The 23,766-nt window shown below is 34.5% G+C and overlaps 1 non-coding gene and 1 pseudogene across 1 annotated transcript; one reads left to right on the top strand and one right to left on the bottom strand.

Annotated features, from left to right (window-relative positions):
• The first annotated feature begins 245 nt into the window (after positions 1–245).
• Positions 246–379, top strand: LOC125996926 (small nucleolar RNA SNORA51). Its single transcript, XR_007491585.1, has one exon. It is a non-coding gene; the product is annotated as a small nucleolar RNA SNORA51 (small nucleolar RNA).
• A 1,616-nt stretch (positions 380–1,995) lies between these two features.
• LOC125995841 (GPN-loop GTPase 3-like) lies at positions 1,996–23,100 on the bottom strand (annotated as a pseudogene).
• Between the last annotated feature and the right edge of the window lie 666 nt (positions 23,101–23,766).

Genomic DNA, 23,766 nt, shown 5'->3' on the forward strand with positions numbered 1-23,766 from the left:
TCTTAAATAAAAACATTACAGGCTGGTAAGAACCTATTGTAAAACTTAGCCTCAATTTTGTCTTTTAAGTTAAGATTTTCAGCAAATTAAACATATTTGGTTCTTTTCTCTCTGGGCCAGTATATGTTGCTTTATTTTCCTTCAGATGTCAAATCAGGAGTTTTTTAAATTGTTCCTAAATATCAACCAAATAGGTACTTTATACATGTGTATCTTCAAGAGATTAAAAAATGACTTTTAGATAAGGCCTCCCAATTCTTACCACAAGCTGTGTTCTTTACACTGACTGTATAGAAAGAGGAGGTACAGTAAATGCACCCCATATACACCTCAACACAGACACTTTGCCTGGTCTGTATTGTGAGTTGGGGACAAAAAAAAAAAAAAAGAAAGAAAGAAAAAAAGAGAAAAAGAAAGAAGAAAAAAATTAAAAAGAATGACTTTTATTCCCCAAATATTTGAAAGTCAAATTACATTTGCATAATCATATGATAATAAAAGTCATATTCTTTACAAAGGGAAAGGAGTTTTTGAAAATAAAGTTAAGTTTAATCTTAATTATACAAATATGTTTCAATATAGAAAAGCTAGAAGATACAAGTAAGAGAATGATCTTATTTAATTGTCCCAGGTTTTATTCCTTTGGATAAAATGTAATTTTTGTTTGTTTGTTTTTGGGCCATACTCACTCGGTGATGCTCTGGGGTTATTTCTGGCTATGAGCTCAGAAATAGCTTCTGTCGTGAGTGACCATAGGAGACACGTGGGGATTGAACCACTGTCAATAGTAGGCTAGCGTGAGCATGCCAGATGCCTTTCCGCTTGCGCCACCATCGCTCTGGCCCCTCACTTTTTTTTTCTTTTTTGCCTCTCCAAAAACAATAAAAATCATACAACAGTAAAGTTGAACTGGACTTAAGTGATCATAACAGTTACTTTGTTGTGTAAAAAAAGGATTTATCTTCATTGAAATTTTAATTTTAGGGGCCAGAACAATAGCACAGTGGTAGGACATTTGCCTTGCACACAGCCAATCCAGAAAAGACCCCGATTTGATTCCCAGCGTCTCATATGGTCCCCCGAGCCTGCCAGGACTGATTTCTGAGTGCAGAGCCAGAAGGAACACCTGAGCGTTGCTGGGCGTGTCCCCAAAACCAAAAGCCAATGAAAACAAAAAGAAGTTTTCACTTTAAAATATTTTTTCTAGCTGTGCTTAGAGATTACTCATTATGAGATTCTGGTAACTATATGCATTACTGGGGATTGAATCCAGGGTGGCTGCATGCAGGGCAAACACCTCACTTACTACTGTACTAGCTCTCTGGCTACTCAACTTTTAAAATCTAAATTGATGCTATTAATTTCTTCTAAGGGAGACAGTGGGAGTTTGGGCCACACAGGATGGCATCTGGAGGCTATTTACATTTCTGATTTTGGGGGTCACTCCTGATGGCTCAAAGGGTTTGGGCACTGCTAGGGATAGAACCTGGTCTCTCTTTTTTTTTTTTTTTTTTGGTTTTTGGGCCACACCCGTTTGACGCTCAGGGCTTACTCCTGGCTATGTGCTCAGAAATCGCCCCTGGCTTGGGGGGACCATATGGGACGCCGGGGGATCGAACCGCTGACCGTCCTAAGCTAGCGCTTGTAAGGCAGACACCTTACCTCTAGCGCCACCTTCCCGGCCCCAGAACCTGGTCTCTTGCTTGCAAAGCATGCACCATCCTTTAAACTATGTCTAAACTGATGCTATTAAAATATGACATTTTTATCAGCAGTACTTTCAGATTAACCCGACATTAGATTCAAATATGATGCTATGTCATTTTCTTTTTTTTCTTCCATGAAAACAAATACCTATCATGTTTTTCCACTGTGGAAAAGTCTATGTCCTCATGTGAGCATATATTCTTCTCTTTCTCTCTCCTCATACCTCTCTACTTCGAATTTTTTCAATAAACTATTTTGCTTCACTTGAAAAAGTGGGTGGAATAAATCGTTTTCTAGCAGCACATTCTTTTAAGTGAAGAAAATTCTGTTGATTCAACAACCCTTCGCATGTGTACAGTTCCATTTTAACAAACTCTTCATTTATTCTGGCATTCTTGAAAATATTCATCAAACATAGAAGATGATTCATTTTCTCCTACCCCTTCTTCATGCTCCTTTGGTTCTTTGAATTTGAAGTCTTCTGGTCCATACTGAATGACAAAATCAATATGCCGTAATACAATGTTCATGATTTCTTCATCTAATTGATCAAAAGGTAAAAACCAAACCATGTTGTAATCATCAATCAGCCCAGAGATGATGGCATTAGTCAATTTTTTTTTGAACATTTTGCTTCTGAAGTCACTTGTAGAATCACCTAATAAATATGTCTGGATCTAGAAACTTCTCAATTTCCTTTTTAGCTTTTTTACCCAGCATCTCCATTTATGTCATGATGTTAACTTGTGGAATTTCAAGAGATACCATAGCAATTAAGGCTGCCAAGATGCCAGAAATAAACTTGAATGACTTCACCATGAACTGAGAATCAACAAGGAGAAGTCAGTAGATTTAAAACATCCACTGTTCCAGCTGCTGAACCAGCTGTTTCATCACAGGGAGGTGAGAATACAACTCTATCTGACCTGGACAGTCAAAAAGAATGTAGTTATCCTTTTCATGACCAAGTCCAAGACAGTTCTCAGACCAGTCGAAGTTGCTGGCAAAGTACTCCATGTAAAATACCAAGCCTCCATTGGGACCAAACCACAGAGAATTATCCTCCATCCCATCATCCACCTCAATCAGTTCAAGGATGCCGGCCATCACAGAGTAATTGAAGTGTTCAGAGGTTGGATCTAAATTTACCACTTGGATAGATTGGTTGAGCGTTTCACAATGCTGGTCATGGTGGCACAGTAGGTGCTCTTTCCACTGCCAGTAGGGCCCATGACCAGCTCATAAGGCGAGGCATTACAGCTCCCGGATACCAAGATGTATCACCCCACTCCAGCACCCGAATGATGCCCAGACTTTGGAAAATCTCTACAAAGGAAATAGTTTTTACCTCTCTTTAAAATATAGAACACACAAAAAAATTTCAGGTACTCAAAGATATCACTTTGAATGAGAGGAAGTTTATGTTTCATGATTTTAACTTTAACTAGTTTTAACTTTAACTAGTTTCATGATTTTAACTTTAAATAGTTTGGCACTATTTTCTTTACATATATACAGGATATTAAAATGTTAGCTATATGTGTATAATTTATTGAGAAACCTCTTTACCCAAAAAAAGCCCTGCTATTTTAGAAGAGTTCAATATATTTCCTTTGGGGAAGATTAAATAAAATATGTTAACTCAGTTAAATATGGAATCTGATGACAAATGACTAAATATGTTCAAAATTAGGCAGGCAGAAGAAATATGTCCAGCAAAGGGCTAAACTGGGAAATAATATTTGAATGTGCCCTGGCAAAATGTTGTAGGTTGTTGCTTCAGAAACCAATATCACAACATGCCATTAATTTAAGTCATAAATTAAACAAGGAGGAATAAGATTAGATAATCTGCTACTAAATTCAGAACTACATGAATGTTCAAATATATGCAAATGAAATAAAATAACATGAAATTGGAATGAGATGGGAAGTAATTTCATAGAATTTATTTTTATATTTGCTACTTGAAAAAAAAGGTGGATGAGCCAGAAAGATAGGTCATCATGGGAGAGTACATACTTAGTTGGCAAGGTTCGATTTCCAGTTCCACTACCAAGATTAAAACTCAAGCACTGAGAGCTAGGAATATCCCCGCAAGAAGTTTTGGATGTAACATCAACACAAAGCAAACACAAAGAGAAGCTCATCATCATTAAACCTAAACTATATGTCCAAGTATGCCCAAATTAAAGCTTGTAAAGAACTTTTTATCTATAGTGGATGGAAAATTAAGGCATGCATCTTTGAAAACTCTGGAGAAAAGAGAGAGATAGCTAGTTGAAATATTGGTAATGTAGTTAGCAATTTTTGTCTTCTAGGTCATATCTGATCAACATCACATGCATTTCTAGAAACTGCAGTATTCTAAAATATTCCCATGAGTTCTTAGAAGTGATTGTAACATTCTACTCAGGAGGTATTAAAACCCAGAAGAGATCCAGTTCATTTTGATGTCACATTATAGTTAAAACACTAGAGCAGTGTTTCTCAATCTTTTTCAGACTGATTCCATTTTGTCTTTTTTCTGGTCTACTTTATGGGCCCTTTTAGTCTTAAATGTGATGGTTTACCTATAGCTTCCCACCTGTAGGCCTACAGTGTGTTAAAACACATCTGATTGATAAATGCTGGCTTAGAGAGTCCCTTTAGACAGCTTTGTAATAGCACATTAAATCATGGTGTTTAAAAAAATCTCTCACAAATTGCAACCTTTCTCTTTCAAGAATTTTTAAAATTGTAAGAAAAGAAATCTGGACTAGGTAAAATAGCTTCTTTTTTTTTTTTTTTGGCTTTTCAGGCCACACCCATTTGATGCTCAGGGGTTTCTCATGGCTAAGTGCTCAGAAATTGGCCCTGGCTTGGGGGGACCATATGGGACGCCAGGGGATCAAACCGCGGTCCTTCCTTGGCTAGCGCTTGCAAGGCTTTCCTCTAGTGCCACCTCGCTGGCCCCGTAAAATAGCTTCTTAACAAATGTCAACAAAAGCAGCTTTTCCTGCTGACAATTAGGCTTTATCCTAGACCATATTTGTCTGCCAAATTTTCTGATCTCATCGCATTATTTTCTAGGAAAAAATTTTTCAGTTGGTTTTACTGATAATGAGATGTTGGGGTTCCTCATAAAGGTGCTTGAATGCATCCATATCAAAACTGGACACTGTAAAGTCCTAACAGTGCCTATAATTTTCACCACATTTACAAATAAAATCCTTTGGCAATGTGGGGGAAGGAAAATAACTTTGGTGAAAGACAAATATTCCAATACAAAACTGTCAAAACCATTCAAATTCATCTTTAGACTTTTGATCCTATTGAAAGTCAAATTAGATATTAATGTTACAGTGAGATTGTAAGGATGGAGGACCAGATAAATTTAGACAATCATTTTAAATATTGCCCATTAAACAGGTTATCAATATAAAATAGGTAATGGGTTGTCCAGGGGTTGGAGACAGCAGCATATTAAAGGAAACTGTCAAGTATATTCAGACCCCCTTTTTCTCTCACTTCCACAAACTTTTGGACAGTTCTTTCACTCTCTTATGCCCAAGGTACACTGCAGGATCAGGTAGGTGAGTAGTGAGCCCAGATTGAAAATAGGATGAGATAAATCTCATAGACCCAGACAGATGGCAGAATCCAGCAGGAGTCTTACACTCAGACAGATGGCAAGCTGGAGACTTATAGAAAATTGGAACAGATTAGACAGAGACATTGGGGTACAGTTCAGGAAAGGCCCAGGAAATCTACACTGGACAGAAAGCAACATAGGGACAATACAAAGTCGCTTGTGCACTAGAAATGAGCAGTGAGGAGCAGAACAAAGAAGTGATACATGGGATGGGGACAGTATGAGGCAGGGCGAGTGATGTCATACAAGGGTAGAAGTTAAGCCATGGCCCTTTGGGGGAGGGACCCATCTACTCAAATTGTGCAATAAACTCTAATTTCTTAACCACCTACATTTTGTATGCAAATCTTTCATATGATTCTTAAGAACCCAACATCTCTGAAAAAGTCAAATGCTCCTTAATCTTAGAGGTGACTTGAGCTGAATGATGCCATTACAGGTTTCTCAGTGAACATAAATATGTAATGATGTGGTTGTAATTATTGTTACGTTACAGGCATCAGGGGACACCATTTTCTGTTCATCTCTGTGAAACACAAAACTCTCTCTGAGTAGCCACACATCAAAATAAACTCTTCATTTTAATCGTGTTAAGTCTTTCCTTTGGCCATGGAAAACATTATATCCACAATCTTTATTTTCTGAATGAAGTTGGTCCTCAATCTCTCTCTTTTTCTTTTTCTTTTTTTTTTAGTGAAGAAATTTATTTATTTATTGAAAGAAATTTGAGACATGTGAGAGAGGAGAGAAAGAAAGAGAAAGAGAGACAACGACAGAACGACACAGAGAGAATACAGGCTTCTCCAGTGTGGAAAAATATAGCTTGCCCCACAATATAATCTGTGTTTATTTAGAGCTCCTGGAAAGGAGATGGGATGGGTCCCATGATTTCATGAGTTTTTTAATGACCTCAACATTTTTCATGTTGAAACATTGAAAAAGCTCCCTTGGCCTTAAGTAGATTTGTTTTTAGTTGTTGGTGAGTGCAAAAAAATAACTTTGTGTTGGCAAAATTTTATTCAATGAGAAATTCTATTTCTTGCACCCTGCATTTTCTCTCTCTGATTTGCTATAATCCTACACAAAACAAATTCTCAGAATGAAACCTGAACTGCTATTTTATAGATCACTTCTTCATTTTCCATATTTTGTTATTAATTACAATTTCCACATTTACCTCATAATTATTGCACATGTATGCTAATTTATTTAGTTAAAAGTGGGTCGTGACTAGTTTATGAAACTTCAGAAAGAAGTGTTCCTTTGCCTGGAGCCTAGAGTTGGTCTTGTGCCAGGAAACTTCAGGGGTCGGGTCTCTGTATTTAGGCCAAGGTTATTCCTTTCCATGTCCCTCATATTTTGGTGGGCCTATGCAAACAACAATTGCCACTCTAACAACATTTTTACTGTGCTCCTTTGACTCTAATCCTTAAAAAGAACCCACTTAAAATTTGAGGTTAATTTAAGCTAATATGCATGTACATGAAAATGTAAAAAAATACTATGCCTGTAATGTTTAAGGAGTTACGTAAGTTTTATGGCTTTAGATTGCCTTGTGTGCTGTTAAGAAATATTATAATATGTTACAATCTGGGGACTTGAGGGACAAAGTAATTGTACATGGATTCTGTCTGTCTTATTTATCTTAATGTTCTTTGGCTGAAATTTCAAAGTTAAGATATCAGCAAGGGGACTTCTGAGAATTATGTTATGAGTGATTGTCCTTCCACTGTAACTTTACCTTGTCCTCTTTCTTTGCATCTCTGTTCTCATAATTAAAAATAAAAAAATTAAAAAAAAAGAAAGAAGTGTTCCAGTGTCACTTAACAAAGCAAAACAAAAACAACAATGGTTGTGATGATTATGTGGTAGTGACAATTATGCATTGAAACACAATACACCTGCAATTTAGATACAAAATTCTAGTCAATTTAAGAGGTGGGTTATGATACACCTCTTCTTACTTTTGTAATGATCACATAATGAGTATATTGTTCCTCCTGACCTAATAAATCAAAGATAAATTGTTCATCCAGGAGAAAAATCTATGTTCTAGGAATGCAGTTGTAGAGAAAATGAAGAACTGTCCATCTATGGAATTTGCCATATATTTTAACATCTATGACTTAAAGTGTGTCTCAGATATATTATACCATTTTGAACAAGAGAGACACTATATTCACTATTAAGAAAAATGAGACAAGTAACTTCTCAAAAAATTCAGATATTTCAGAATATATTTTCTCTAAGTTGAAATATACATGCTTATAAAGAATATGATTTTATATGAAGAAGAAAAATTATTTCTCATTAACCCATAAATGTGTGTTAATCATTGTCAATGTTTCATTCAACTTAAAGTCTGCCTTTGCATCTATAAATCTCCCTACAAACTATTCATGCTGCATAAAATGAAAACAATAATATAGTAATGATGAAAAAAATTTATTGAATATTTACTTTCGGTATGGCATACTTCATACAAGTTTTCCCAAACATTAGTCTTCATCTGTCTCTGTGAAAGATAGATAATATTGCATCTTTATTTTTACAGAAGATGAACTTGTTGCACACAGAATATATATAACCTTTTTATTTTTTTAAAACCACATAGCTAGCATGTTGTAAGTTTAACGAACAAGGTATAACATGTAGCAAGCAAGGCATAAACATAAAAATACTGTAATCAAATGGCCTAACATAAACATACATAAAACATAAGCCAAATACTATTCACTCTTTCTAGTAGTTCAAAATTTAACATAAACAATTTCAAAATAATGTAAATATTATAAAAACATACAAGATGCTCAAAACAATAAGGGGTAAAAACAATATTCAAATTCCGCCATTTCAAGTATGAATTGCCAATACTTATAAACTAGTTTCTTCTACCAAACTTTGTCTATTTTAAATACATTTAAAAACTATTCTCTTTTAGATATACATGTTTACATACATATATACATCTTTATATGTTATATATATGTTTTATAGATAGATAGATATACATATATACATCTTGTATATATCTTTTACTACTCGTCACTAACTAAAGAAAATGTATTAGTCAGTAATACTTAAAGTTATTCAACCAGAATTTTCTAAACCATAATAATTTAGTTAAATTTAATTTAGTTTAAATGACCACAATAATTGGCTTTATAATATTATATGAAAAAATTATCCCATTATCATTTATATTTATAGAAATTTATAGAAATTTATATAAATATATATATATTTCCCACTATAATTATAATTTTTCCATATACAAGTCACTGATGACTATGTTCAGTTGAGATGTTTTCATGCTATTGTAACTATACTGTTTTTCATCAGGATCACAGTTTAGCAGTGTTGAGAACCACTGGAGTACTTTCAGTGATGATTTCTTAGCAGTTGAGGTGGTGCTTGGATCCTCTACCAAGTTTACTATGCCTCAGTAGAGCACAGGAGACAAATAGGGCTCCTGGGAGTGTGCTCCAGAATTTTTCGGTGCTGGTGCCTCAGCTCAGGGTCTGTATGCATGTGTCATATTATATATGCTATCTTTGGCCCCTGGAAGTAGGGAAGAATGTGGTATCATGTTGCCTTCAGGGAGAACATGGTATCATGATGACCACACGATTAAACTCTTTAGGAGAGTGTAGACAAACACATTGACTTAAAAATAAATGTTTTGGCCAAGCCATAAAAAAATTCTTGGGTACATTGGCCACACAGCAGAAAGGTGGACATCTCGGGAGGAGAAGGCATTTCAAGCCCTCACCTTGCCAAAAGCATGCCTGCTGCATCTATCATCCAGAATCACTATTTTGTTTATGGCCCTGCCTCAGCACCGCTCTACTGTTTTCTTCAGGGTCACCAATCTGACCAAATTTCAGATATGCTGGTATTTGGGAGTGAGTGTGGGCACCCTCACCCTATACTTCCTTATTCTAGGAGGCCTGGCATATAAGTATACACTTTTAATAATCATAATATCAGTAACAGTGCTTTTAATTTCTAGACAACTCCATTTGTTTGATGTTGTCATCCCTACAGGAACACACCAGTTGGACATAATGGACATTTAACAAGAGCTTATTAAACCTTTTGGCACTGTGTTAATAATTTCATTGGAGAAATAATACTTCTCACAAATGTGCTTTCTACTGTACTTCATTTTTATTTATCTGTTTTTAATTTTTATTGAAACTAATGCGAATTACAAGTTTAATCACCCTTATATTTAAGGTGCACAGTGATAGTGAATTAGGGCAATTCCCATCACCAGTGTTGACCTCCCTCCACCCCTTTTCCAAGAATGCTTCCCTTGCCTCCACCTTTAGGCCCCTGGACTGCCAGTGGAACAGATCCCTTTTGTGTATACCTTGTTGTAGTTTGGGTCTCTTGATTCTATTGTTATTGACTTTGGGTTGGGTATTTAGGTCTGATCATTTTTTTCCACTCAGTGTTCATAGAACTGATTGTACCAGGTACTTACCATCCACTTTTACTCTTAATTTATGAGGCAGAACAAGATAATTCATGTTCTATAGTTCTTTGAAGAAAATAAATGGGGAGGAGCCCCTGTCAAGAATCTATCAATATAAATTTAAAAGAAAAAAGAAAAATACAAAAGAAAACAGGAAAATAAGGAAGGAGGGATTGGTGTGGCAACTTTTTTTTTATTTGCATAGGTACAGTTAGTATTGGGAAATTAGAAAGGAAATTTCTTTGGCCTAAGAGATACAGGGTTCCTCCACCTTTGAAGCAGACTATCATAGGATTCACTACAGGCTTCTGCAATGTTCATTGTCAAACTCCAATATCAATTTATATTTCCAGAGAATGTTCTGCTCAGTTGTGGATGTCAAGTTCAGTCTTCTGTAATTATACATATTGGTTTTTGCACAACTCTAGGATAGGTTCTTTCTTTATGGTTCCAGAAGTTCTGCTCTATCACAGTTGTTGCCATCAGTCTTCTGTGTTTAGTGATATTGATTTTTGTACTGATCAAATGATGGAGTGTCTTCTGATTTCATCTCACCATTAGGTAATGAGGTGGGGCAACCTACCTTTAGATCAAGTCGTTGCTGTTTCCTCGTCATCAGGATATCGTATGAACATACCCTGGCACAAGTTGGTGCCAGAGCTGTATTGACTTCCCCAGGGGGAATTTGATTTCTGGTGCTGTTGCAAGGAACTGTTTGAGTTTTAAGGTTGGAATCTGGGTTCAGGTTGGATGGCTGATGTCAGATCATGTGAGGTCTAAGTCAAGTTCCCATGACAAATATTCAGGGAGGGAGATACCCTGTATTATAAACTTTATGAATTCTTATTCCTAGTAGAAAATAAATTGTTTCTATGCATAAAACTTCACATTTTAGTGGGCCTATGCAAAAAGGAACAATGCCAAATTATCCTGTTGGTGCATTAGGGGGTAAAAATGTCAGATTATATAGTTTCTCTGCCTGGTTTTGAATTGAGCTTTTATCCCAGCAAAGACTTATCTTGTAGAATTAATACTCAGTTGAACCAGAACAAGCAAAGGAAAATAAATAAATGAATAAAAACATTTTCAAAAAGGACGAGTAAACTACATTTACATTTGGAAATAGACACACCAAGAGGTATAACTATAAAAAATTAAACATACAAAAAATATAGATATCTCCATCACATTTTTTGAAGTATTCTGCAGGGAATCTTTATCTCTTTTTAAATATTTTTCTACCTTTTTCTTCTTTTCTTTCTATTGTTTTTTTAAATAATAACTGCTCTCATTTTTTCTGATAACAACTGTATTATGTTCAACTACATAGATATTTTTTAAATATAAAGTTAAAAAATAAGTGTTTTGTGGCCCAGGAAGATAGCTCAAAGGTCTTGAACACATAATTTTTATGCTAAGAACCAAGTTTAGACTCAGACACATGTCATATTCTTCCCTCCTTGAAGTATCACCAAATATACATGTAGTACATGCGTCTCTAAGTAGGACTAGCATCAAAACTGATGACTGTTCAAACACTAAATATTTAGGCCTGTATCTCCAAGAATTGGAAAAAAATGGCTTTGTTTATTGAACCATACTAATCATATAATCTGGCATGCTGAGTCTTTAGGAAGAATCAACTTTAGATTTAAAAGAGAGCAGTAAATGAACCAACATGGAATGCAAGCAAATTTGCAAAAACCCAGATCAACAAGAGAAATTTCTATCAATAAATATATATTTGTACATATCTTTGTAGTATATTTATACTCATATAGAAAATTTAAATTAAATTATATTTGTATAAATAACAATAGATTTCACCAAAAAATTCCTGTTTCTTTAGATCAGGGGTCTCAAACTCGTGGCCCGCAGGCTGTTTGCAGCCCTCCGTACAACATTTTGTGGCCCTGTCCTAGAGGAATCTTTTTTTGTTTTGTTTTGTTTTAGTTGTTTCGGTCACACACCCCCAATGTTCAAGGCTTACTACTGACTTTGCACTCAAGGATCACCCCGACTTTGCCTCCTGCTGCCCCCAGGTAAATTGAGTTTGAGACCCCTGCTTTAGATGGTAGAAAGTGAGGTTAATCTAAATTTATCTAGGGAAGTTTGTTTCTTCATATTTCAGGTGTACAGTTTAAATTAAGGTAGAAAGTCAATATCATTTGACATATTAATTCAATAAAGGGAAATTGTGATCAATTTAGTGAAGGTGGAATAAGAAAAATTTGTAGTAAAATTTTTCCACAAATCAAGAACAGAGAGTTCCAAACTTGATAAACAATTCATGAAATATAATAGGTAATATATTTAATGGTATCTTTGAAGTTGAAATGTAAATAGTTATCACTTGTTTAAATAAGTATTATACACTAATATTCTTGGACTGCACAACAATAAAAGGTATATATAGAATTAAGAGCCAGTAAGAGAATTTAGTAGGATGTTATGACAGTATATTTACAAAAATTATATATATTAATACATTGCAAATGTTTACAAGGTTTATATATAGTACTTAATGTTCAGTTTTTAAAAAATATAATATTTAATGTAAATAAATATATAAAAAGTAAACATTTCATGTGATATTATAAAAACACTAACAAAAAGTCTTGTAAGATTTAAGAGTAGAGAGGCTGGAGAGATCGCATGGAAGTAGGGCTATTGCTTTGCATGCAGAAGGACTGTGGTTTGAATCCTGGCATCCCATATGGCCCCCAAAACTGCCAGGAGTGATTTCTGAGCGTGGCACCAGGAAGGAGTAACCCCTGAGAGTTGCTGGGTGTGACCCAAAAACGAAAAAAAAAAAGATTTAAGAGTAGAGATATTCAATATGCTTATGGAGTAACCTACAATTCATATGAATATGTCAAGGTCTAAACTAGTGAAAAAAATTTCTACAAAAAGAACATAGAAGAGCTGGAGAAATAGCACAGTGTTCGGGCGTTTGCCTTGCATGGAGCAGATCCAGGACAGATGGTGGTTTGAATCCTGCCATTCCATATGATTCCCCTTGCCTGCCAGGAGCGATTTCTGAGCATGGAGCCAGGAGTATACATTGAGTGCCGCTGTGTGTGACCCCAAAACAAAACAAAACAAAACAAAACAAACAAAAAAGAACAAATAGAAAACATATAATTTCAGATTTAAACCTTGGCAATGTTGTTACAGATTGAAATACTATAGCATGTATACAAGACTAGTTAAATAAATAGAATAAATTTATATATAAACAAACAAAATTATTTAATAAATTTAATACATCAACCAACCATTCAGAAGCATAAATATTAATCAGCTGTATTATAATGTTTCACAATCTATAATTCGGGTATTGTCAATACTATTCACCATTCTACACATATCAACATATTATAGATTATTTCATATGCATAGTTGATCTATAACACATAGAAACTGTATATTTACATCAAGTCATATATTTAGCAATCATATTGATAATATATTGCATAACTAAGATATTTCACAGCCATATCATGACTTGATTTATGAACAAATTGATCATTTAATTCAATGAGTGAGTGATACTGATGACCTTTGATTATAGCGAATTATGAATCCTAAAGAAATAAGCATTCTTAAGAAGGAGATGACACCTTTTCTCTACAAAAAGTAGGCTGTTTGGACCAAATCATATATGTTCAAATAGTCATCTCAGAGGTAGTAACATGAAAACAGTCCCAAACAATATAAATACAGATAGATATGGCTGTTTCCAGAGAAATTTATGCCTATTATATATACATTTTTATGTGACATATGCGTGTCATTAAAATACTGGCTTTCTTTAGGATTTATTCAGCAATAGAAGTCAGTGTATAGTTTTTTTTTTCTTTATCCTTCTTTTTAATTTATTTTGTTTGGTTTCCCAAGTGGTGCACAGGGGATACTAGAGGCCAGAGATCTTTCCTTATGGTTCTCTGGCAACCAGGCAGAGGTAAAATGTAAAACTTGAAGGATGCTGGGAACAATCAGGCCACCTCTCCCTTGCTCTGAGTTCTGCAAAGTCATATTCATCAGTATTGTGGTGGAGGAGTTTGAGAGTACAAGGGGTGGTTTCTGCACCGTCTCAGTGACACTGGCAGCTAAAATAGTTTAAAGCATGGTTTGTTACATCACTTTCATATAGAAAAGCTGCTGGATTGGATTGTTTCTATTGGTGGACTGGTACAAGTCGGCTGACTTCTGTTTCAGAAGAAAGCATATTAGTAACTATAGATTAGCAAAGGTTTCTAAATCATTCTTTATTAGAAAAATTAAGTTTCCTGTGTAAAAACAAAGAAACAGAAAAGGCTATTCCTACAGAATTTAGCAATATGGATAAAGTGTAAGGGGCTTGAGCTATTGTACATCAGGTACTTGTCTTACACACAACATTACAGGGGTTATGATCACCCCATACCACATAGAGTTATATGCTTGCATTGCTAGGAGCAATCTCTTAGCAGAGAGCCAGGAGTAAACCTGAGAACAGCAAAAAGTAGCCAATAAACCTTTTTTTTTAAAAAAGGAAAGAAATGTTCAATGACTTGTATTTCAGGAAAAGAAAATAATTTGCATCTCTTCTATTAAGCATTTGTCAACAAGCCATGCAGTCCTATGTATACTAAGAAACAATTTTTATGCAAAATGAGGAAAATGCTCCTCTGAATCAATTGAAAGACAAAAACAGACATCAGACAACGTTCTCCCCAACAATGAATGGGCTTACTTTTCTATCACATCCCTACTATTACAGATGTTTCCAATTTTTCCATATATGTCATTTGCATTGGCATGAGAGGCTCTTATTCTTTTAGTTACATTTATCTGGCATTTATCAGTCAACACTTTTGGAGATGACTATTGACCTCCCATATGTGCTTTTAATGGAAGTGTGTCTTCATCTCTTCTCCCCGTTGTTTTAGGTGTGATTATTATTATTATTATTATTTCTTTGTTGCTGTGCTTTCTGATTATTAAATAGCTTGAATGTTAACTCTTATCTGCTATATGGAATGTGCTCACATATGCTCTTCTTCAGTAGTGTTAGTTTTTATCTTAGCTAGCTTCCTTGTGCACGCAAAGTTTCTAAAATATGAAGCAGTCCATTTGCTTATTTTTGCTATTGTTATTTTTACCAAGTGAGTGAAAACAGCTGTGAGCTCCATTTCCTGGGGAGTTCTGTCTATATTTTCCCTGTTGTAGTTTATGGAGTCTGCTATAATATCAAGTTGTTTTATACTCACTTAAATTTGCATGTGGGTATGCTGTGAGATGTGTGTCTAATTTTATATTATTACATGTGACTATCCACTTCAGCTGACACAATAACAGATAAATGGATAATGAGGTTGTGGTATGAACACACAATGAAATAGTAGGCTTCTGTGTGAAAAGAGAATCATGCAGTTTTCTGATCTGGAAGGTGTTATGATAAACAAAATAAGTCAGAGGGAGAAGATATATACTTAGTGCTCTCACCCATTATGGTAGCTATGGGAGTTATCAATATCATGACAATACATTGATCCTGGATTATAATACTGAAAATACCAGGAAAGAGGGTTGCGGGGAAGGCATGATATGGTAATAGAATAACATTGGTTGAGAAACTTAGAGATAATAGTAGTTGAATTTTTAAAAGTTTTCCATACCTTAGAGAAGGGATTCTGGCACTGGTGGTTGATTTGAAATGGGGACATTGTTAGCCTGAAATTCTACCATAGAAGATTGCATACTATGTAAATAAAAATATTGGCCAGGCAGATAGTATAGTAAATAAAGACTTTGCCTTGTACATGTCTGACCTAGGTTTAATTCCAGTACTGCTTTGTTCCCCCAGAACTTCCAGGAGTGATTCCTGATTATAGAGCAAGAAGTAAGCCCTGTAAACACTCTGATGGATCCCCAAAGCCAGAAAGTAAATAAAGAATTTTTTTGAATTGGCCACATCCAATGAACTCCTGGTTCAGCTGTCAGAAATTGCTCCTGGCCCGGGGGACCATATAAGATGCTGGGGATCGAACCCATGTCTGCCCTGAGTTTGCTGCATGCAAGGCAAATGCCCTACAACTGTGCTACCACTTAGGCCCTAAGGAATTTAAAAGTTGATATCAATCTTTTAACAATAGACCAAGGCCTTAAATACACCCTTTGGAGGAATATCCATAAAGCTAGTAATCATATAAAATTGTCAACAAAATGCACAAACATGATGAAATATAACTATAAATCATAATAGTGGATTAATTTTAGCATCAGAGATTAAAATAAAAGGCAACTTGCCCTAGTGAGGACATCAAGAAACTGTCATCTTCATTTATTTCCATGTAAATGTCCAATCATACAGCAACTTTGTAAATCTTTGGTACATTTTGAAAGTTTGAAAATGTCTACCTATAATCCAATGATTTATTATCCAGTGTATATAGCTTTCCAACTTTTTAATCAGCAGAAGAAACTAATAATAGTTTGAGTTTTATCTTCCAGATTCCTAAGCTTACATCTTAATTATCTTTGAATCCAGATTTTGGAATTAGGGGCTTATGTTTTTAGGCACTTTGCATGCCAATGTAGACAATGAAAAAATATGATCTTAAAAGTGTATGCTTATCTCTGATCCCATTATAACTAATCACTTGTTTGAGTATCTTTATTTATTCTTTTTTAATATGTACTGTCATTTTTAAAATTCAATTCCATTTATTCTTGTAGTTTTCAACTGAGGTGATTATAGGTTCCAAAGGACTGGCAAAATCAGGAGACATTTTAGTTTTCAACACTTAGGTGATGTTACTGATATTTAACTAGTAGAGATTAGGGATAATACTAACTAGCTTCCATTAACAGGCCTAACACCCTCTCCAGTCAGAAGTAATCCAATTCATAATGTCTGATGTTAAGGAACTCTGCTCTTGTCTAGTGTTCTATGCCATTCCTTTTCTTTCTTTCTTTCTTTTTTTTTTTTTTTTTTTTGGCTTTTATATTTTTGCCTCTTTGTTCTTTTATTCTCTTAGGGACAACCCATTCTTTTTCAATTATGAGAACACTTTATCCTATATTCTGACTCTTCACTGTGAGGTAATTCTACACTCTATTCAGGAAAAGTGAAGTATTCTCAAGCTACATCAGAAAGCCATTAAGGCATTTCCCCAAACAAAGACAGTGCTCTGCCTAAGAGGAATATGAGCACAGACTTTCTGTCTCATTAGCCTTAAAATAAACAACACAACAAAACTGTGCAACTTAATAGAATTACAGCAATAATTTAAGGTTAACTCTAAGCAACATATAGCAACTAGTCAAAATATATTAGGGAACATAATTCCATGCCAATTTGAGTTAAAATAACTGTGGGCAACCTATTGTTGGGTTATATGACAGTGTACTTGCTTTGAATAGCCTTCTAAATAATACAAGTATTACTTATAAATTTAGCATGGACCAATAATCATGTGAACAGAAAAAAATCTCCAAATGAGCAGTTTTAGAAGTGATATTAATGGAGAAAAAAAATTTTTTTTGCAAAATGTCAAATTATTGCTTTTGTAATACAGAAACTTGTAGGCTATGAGTCAGTGTGTGAGTGGTGAGAAGGAGTTGGTGAAAACAACAAATTTATTTAGAGCTTAACTGATTTTTATTAAACAATACATAAAGAAGGCAGCCTACTCTCTGGTAAGTAGAAAGGTTGTATGAAAGAGTTGTATAAAAGAAGTGTTTTGTAATTAGAGGGTGGGTCAAGGGTTCTAACAAAAGAAAGACTATATAGAATCTCTCAGGGGAATCTTATTTAGTGCATTACCTCATTAATTCTAACTAGGAATTTCCAGATTGGCTTAGAATTCTACTTTGGGGAAAGCCCCAAACAGTAATTAGATTAGTTTGGGCAGGACGTAGCCAAAGGAGTCCACTTTGCACCAGAGTATTAGGTGATAGAGTGGTGTTCTGTAAAATGAATGGCTACAAGAAAATTTCTGCAGATTATGATCCTTTTGAACCTCCTCCTCCCCAAATGACTGAAATTTTCTATGGCTTTTGGTGAGCTACATATGAATCTGTCCAAATCATGGTGGTAGGTACCTTCCTCCTGAAATTTATTTTTCAGGTTTCAGGAAACATCTGATTGTTGACATTGCTTGATTGAATGTCTGGGATTTGGACTGTCCTTAAAGGCACCGCTGACCTCAGTTAGAAGGTGCCTGAGTCATAATTACCACACGGATATAAATAGCAAATTTAGTTAATATGTTTGGTTTCTTGCTTCTTTTTTCTTTAACTTCCTTGCTAGAGAAGGTCTGTACATTCTAGACCATGTGATTAATAAGTCTATTGCCCAGAACAACAATCTTTATCACCAACAAAGGTGATAATTTATTTCACACTTTATTACTGTTATCCTTGAGTGAATCATTTTCAATGCTGAACTTAAAATACCATAGATATTTATAAATGCATGGAAGTTAGAGGAATGCCGCATTTTTTTCTTAGCAGATTTGACATTTCTTAGCTAATGGAAGACTAAATAAGAAATCTGATCACTGCATGGGTCATCTTTATTTGTATTTTAATATTTTTAGTTTAACATTATTTCAAAACAACACAGAAACCCTAGAAAGGGCATAGAATAAATTTAGATATTTTTAGTTTTATTTATATAGAATGAATTCCACATATATTTTCTTCTATTTTCCTCTAGGCCTGAAATGGGTCTCATTGTTTGGATTATGTTGGTGACTGTTACTTTCATGTACTATAATAACATTTTATTTCTAATTGGTCACTATTAGAAATAAACAAGATCTACCCATCTTGAGAATAGGTTTCCTTGAGTTGAAAGGAATTCAATGGGAAGATTTTTAAATGAATAAGGGTCCCTTTCTCCCCACATCCATGCCAAGCACTGCTGGTTGTTATTTTTGATGAGTACAAGTTTCTTATGTAAACTAATATTGTACTGTTGTTTTGATTTTTATTTATCTTATGATTAGTGAGATAGAGCCCTTTTTCTATGCATTTTGGTCATTTGTATTTCTGTATTGGAGGAAGTTTCTTTTTCATGTATTCTCCCCATTCCTTTAGATCTGGTTGTTCTTGTAAAGTTCTATCAGTGCTTTATATGTCTTGGATATTAACCTTTTATCATAGGAGTGGTGGAAAAAAATAATTCCGCCCAGTCAGTTGACTATGTTTCAATTCTAGCATAGTGTTGGCATGGATGTGGGGGTAAAAGGATTTTCATTCAATGTGGGTGGAAATGCTGATTGATCCAAATTTCTTGGAAAACAATACGGATATTCCTAAAAAAAAAAAAAAAAAAACTAGGAATGAGCTTCCATAGGACTCATCAATTTTATTTCTGATATGATACCCTAATGATGCAAAAATACTCTGAAGAAATGACGTCTGCACTCCTAAAATTAATACAACTATTAACAATAGCCAAATTCTGAAAACAACCCAAGTGCCCAAGAACAGATGACTGGATAAAGAAGCTGTGAAATATATTCACAATATGATACTACTAAACAATAAGAGGAAAATCATGCAATTTTTTGTTATATTGATGGATCTTTGGTTTATCATGTTGAGTGACATGAATCAGAGAGAGAAGGATAAACACAGAATGGTCTCACTTACATGTGGGATAAAACATTGTAGGGGAGATAACTAAAGATAAAAAGGTGATGAAAACAAAGAGTAGGAAAGCTAATCTATTAAGAAAGATTGTCACTGGAAGAGGACATATAAAAAGAGAAGTGAGAGAGATCCAGGAAGAGATCACTGTGACAGTGGTAAAGGGAAGTAAACACTCTGGATCACTCTACCTGCTGAAAGGAGGTAAAGTGACATGCATGAAATCCTATTAGTAATAATAATATAAATCACAATGCCGAAAAGGGAGAAAAGGGGACGATAGTGTCTGCTAGAAGGGCAGAATGAGGGATAGGAGAGAAATTGGGTATACTGGAAGAAGGAAGTGGACCCTGGTAGAAAGATTTATGATAAAGCATTGTATACCTGAAGCTCAATCATGAATAGCTCTGCCGCTCTGTAATTCATGATAATTTAGACAATGACTAAAAACTGAGTTCAAATATCTTTGCTGAAAGTTAAAGTAAACTTGAGGATCCAGAGTTCTATAACAGGAGAATGTTCTAAAAACTATACTTATGAAGGCATATTCACTAATGCTCACTCTAGACATAGCCATGAAAGAATGAACAAAGATCTCCCTCCCTCATGAAGTCAGAACCATGAATGTGGGGAAAATTCTGAGCTCTCTGGTTGGCTGGTTTCTATAATTTTACAGATGACAAGAAATAGGGAGTTTAATTAGCGAACATCCCACTGCCAGGCCAAGGAACTCTGTAACGTCAGTGCCACAGAAATACTCTGATCCTGCAACTGCTAAATGCCTTCCACTCTTTCTTTTCTCCTTTTCAAATAACTTTTTTACTGTTTCTGGTCTACTTCTCCATTCAATGTTGGATATATGGGAACTGAGAAGTAACAAGTAAACATACTCTCTTGTACTCTTATTGTAGGACATGCTTTACTCAAATGTATGTGTTATTTCATATCCCTTTAAGTGGTACTCTATTTACAATCTCATTTAACAGTATTCAATTACATTTCTAATATTTTACTAGTAGTTCTTAGTTTTCAAAAATGTTCTGGAGGTGGTGGGAATGTTATACTAATGAAAGAGGTGTTTCTTATAGCTAAAATTGAACTACAAACATACTTGTAATCCTGGTGCTTAAATATATAGTTTAAGTAAATAAATAAATATCTTCCAGGGCCAAATAAAAATATCTTGGAGTCTTTCTTCAACAAGTCTTTAGCCAGTAAGGAAAGTCGATGTTGGATTCTACCATGCTTGAACCATACTGGAAGGAACTCTAGGATCTGCCTTTTAAAATGAACTCTTTAGAAATTGGCAAGTTCTGTGAGTTCAAATGATCTACTGACATAAAAAAGCAAATTGGTTGAAACTCTCATTTTTAGATATCATTATAGTGTGTCCTTAGTATCATGCTATTTCACATGTTCTTATTAATTTATCATGTAAATGTTATATCTTATGCACTTACAATGTCTTAGAAATTGTACTCAGCTTTGAAGGCATATTGATGAATTAAACATGCCATTCTTTAGAACCACTACAAGTCCTTATAAATGATTTTGGAAACATACTGCTGGGATAGTTAATGCACTTGGGTAGTAAATAATCTTCTGGCAGTTTGATGGTCTTACTGGAAACAGGATTTTTGTTTCCATTCCAAAAAAATGTAACATAAAAATTATCATTAATTTTTACAGTACTCCTTGGATGTTGTTATTTTAAAAGTTTATCAAAATCTGTGAGGACTGACTCCATCAATTTGTCATTATATACTCTTTGCATATATTTTGTCTTAACAAATTCTTAAAAAATGGAGTGCTATTCTTGAATAGATTTGCTAACCTAGCTAGAGTACAGTTTATCTCATTGACTTGAACTGCTTTATTTTTACTATTGCTTTACATTGCATCAACAATGTAAAAACAACCTCACTTAAAAGTTATCTTATAAATATAAAATGAGCTAATAATATTTGAAAATAAGGTTTTATTAGAGACCCAGTCTATTTTTCCTATCTCTTAAGAGTATTTTTTTTTTATTTTGAAGCCTTGTCAACAAGGGTTATAAATTCATCAAAGATTTTTTGTCATTTTGGAAATACAGTGACCTTTCTTATATTCCAAATAACATTTCAAGAATAGAGTAAAATAATGTTTTCAGTGTGAAAAGGCTTCATTCAATTGCACAAATGAGACATAAGTCATCTTATTTCTGAGAAGTTGTGGAACCTGAATGCTTAATGAAAACTATTTCAGAAAGAGAAGAATGATCGATTGGCAGTTTTCTTTAATCTGAAGTCACTCTTGATATTGCCTCTGTAATGTACAATGAAGGTCTAATTACTATCTAAACGATAACAGGTGTTTTTATATGGCAGTTGGATCAGACAATTACCTTCTCATTTCAATAATTATTATTTTAAGAAGCACAATATCAACTGAAAATTGTATTCGACTCATAATTGGCATATTTTTTGGCTATCTGATCAGCACAAAAGAGCATTGTCAGATGAATAAAAGAGGTTGCACAAAGATGACAATCCAATTACCACATTAATTAGAGAAAATAATTGGAAGTCAATAATATGCCTTATAATCTTGATTATTGTTGAAAAACAATTAAAATTGAAATACAGAGTCAGAGCAATAGTACAGCAGGTAAGGTACTTGACTTGCATGCAGTTGACCTGGTTTTGGTCTCTGGGACTGCATATCGTCCCCTGAGTACAGCAAGAGTGATCTATGGTGCCTGAGAAGAATAAACCCTGAGCATCGCCAGCTGTGGCCCCAAGACAGAAAAAAAAATGAACTACAATAAAACTCTACTTCTGAAGTTATGAATTTTTAGCAAATAAATGTTATAGTATACTAATAATCAGTTATAGACACTTATATAACTATTTGATAGAAAATACCTATTTAAAGAAATCCTTTCATGACCACTTATTGACACAAGAACTTTTTTTTTTTGTTTTTGTTTTTGTTTTTGGGCCACACCCGGCAGTGCTCAGGGGTTACTCCTGGCTGTCTGCTCTAACCATTGAGGACCTGAGCAAGGCTAAGTGATACACTAATATAATTTCACTATAAAGGCTGTATATATAATAGAGGTGTTATAGTGTGCACATTCGTGTTTCAGACTCTATTTAGAATCTATACGCCACATAATCTTTGCATGCCAACCACCACAGAGCCCTGGGTACTCCTGGGCACTAAAGGGCCTAAGAAATACTGATCTTGGAAGTCTGATATTATTAAGTTATCCTTGAGATCATTTTTACTGGCATTTCTTGTATTCTGCATGGAAATAAAGCCTCTGAAATTTTCCAATATTTCTCATTGAACAATGTATATTAAACAGGATCCACTTCAAAAACTAGACTTAGATAGCAGAAGGCATTGATAACAACCCATAGGTGGCATAATGAAGTTGTAATATTGTTTGACTTTGTGTGGAATTTTCAGATACAGAAAAGATTGTCTGGGGGTGTGAAGAAATAAGGTAAAAAAATAAAAATTATCTCATTTCTGGGTCTACCTACTCTGTTCTCAAGGTCGTGGGGACCACTCTGGGGTATACTTGGTCAACTGGGCCAACAAGTTCAATAGTAGGTCCTGAGAATGTAGAACTGCTAAGGTCCATGGTATGAATAGGGCCACCCTAGTGGTGTGCAGGGACTTCTAGGACTACAGCAAGTAATGAAACAGTGATTAAGAAACCATGTAGTTTCAGGGTCATTTCCCTGAAAAGTAGACATTCCTATTCTTTCTCTTCTCTCCAACTCCTTAATTTCATTTTGAAGGTCCAAATTTTTATTTGAAGTTAACCACATGAAGAAATATTTCTTCATAACTTATAACCGATCTATAAATACACTAATTATCTCTACTTCCAAGATATTCCAAATGGTGATTATTTGGAGAACACTAGGAAGGAACCAAGCCTTGCCAAAAGGCATATTCTTTTTATAGGTCAAAACTGGCTGCCCACACACATATTTGGTTTTAGTTACAAAAACATTCTTTTTTTTATTTATAAATATAAGGCATACTAATGTTTCTTACGCCCTCTTTGACACAGAATAAAAAACTAACTTTTAGTTAAGAAAGTCACAAATATATACCAACTTAAACTCGACTGCTAATTAATGCTATCAAAAGACCTAGCAGGATAATTCTGAAGCTTTTTTATCTCTGCATGATGAAGAGCTTCAAATAGTCTCCCATCTTTCATGACCAGTTGGATGTCAGCTAAAATCTGAGTGATAGAAACATCTGACTCTAGTCAAAATACTCAGCCTCTTCCTCA

The sequence above is a fragment of the Suncus etruscus genome, chromosome 18 (assembly GCF_024139225.1).
Source record: "Suncus etruscus isolate mSunEtr1 chromosome 18, mSunEtr1.pri.cur, whole genome shotgun sequence".
Taxonomy (NCBI): Eukaryota; Metazoa; Chordata; class Mammalia; order Eulipotyphla; family Soricidae; genus Suncus; species Suncus etruscus.